Below are 1084 nucleotides of genomic sequence, written 5' to 3' on the forward strand. Positions count from 1 at the left end.
GAGGACTGACCTGATCTAATGCTCACAGGAGTCCTCACTGAAGAAGAAAGCTGGACCTGAGTCCTACAAGTAACACAGACAGAGGAGGACAGAGGGAAGAGCATTTGCCAGTTGGACTGAAAGGATGGAGCAAAGTATTGAACAGCTAAGGCAGAGAGAGCTCGGACAGGACCACCACACCTGCAGCCTCACAGAAGGTGATGGGGTGGAGATCTAAAGGGCAGCACTCAAGGGAGGAGGAGAGAGGCTGAAAGAGCAGTTCAAAAAAAAAAAAAACCCAAGTTACGAAAGAAAAGGCTGAAAACTCCCAGAATTCATTGCACTGGGCAGTCATCCTTACAGGTGACAGCTCTGGGGACACAGTGCTGAGCCTTGCTGGAGGAAAAGCTCCAGGAAGTCACATAAATGATCAAAAAAAGGGTAAAAATATTGCCACTGCACAAACCATAGGAGAAATGGTGGAGGCAGCAAAGTGCTTACAGAGCAGCCTGGGAGCAAGGGGAGTAGGAGATGGATGGGGAGGACAAGAAATCACCAACCTTATGGATGATACTTTCTCTGCAGAAGAATGGGAACCAGAACAGCTGTATCCTGCATCCCTGCGTGGATCAGCCTGCACACATGCCATACCATAGGCAGGTTTGATTCACTTCTGGTGAAGTTCCCTACATTACAGGATTCAGCGTTCACATGAAAAAGGCTGAGTCAAAACTGCCCAGAAGAGCCTCAAATGCATCAATGAAAGGACATAAGAAAAACGTTTGCTGCTTAGCAAAGGGACCAAGGTACAATGGCAGAGACTGCAACAGACAGGCCAGATGTACGAAGATTTGAACAGAGCTTCCAGAAAGGGTGCAGCAAGCCTCCCTGACACAGGCAGGGCCCAGCAGCAGAGGGTTGGCAGGAAGCCCTCATGCCGATTCACAGAATCATACCCACCATAATCCTCCCCAGGCTCCTGCAAGGCTCTGCTGTGACCTGGCCTCCAGCTCAGGCTGCACTCTCCCAACCCAGCTACAACCCTCAGCCCAAGACCCCCAGCCCAGCTCAGCCCCAACCCCTGCCTCTAGCCACACAGCTCAGC

Source organism: Antrostomus carolinensis, unplaced genomic scaffold (assembly GCF_000700745.2).
Source record: "Antrostomus carolinensis isolate BGI_N321 unplaced genomic scaffold, ASM70074v2 scaffold3316, whole genome shotgun sequence".
Taxonomy (NCBI): Eukaryota; Metazoa; Chordata; class Aves; order Caprimulgiformes; family Caprimulgidae; genus Antrostomus; species Antrostomus carolinensis.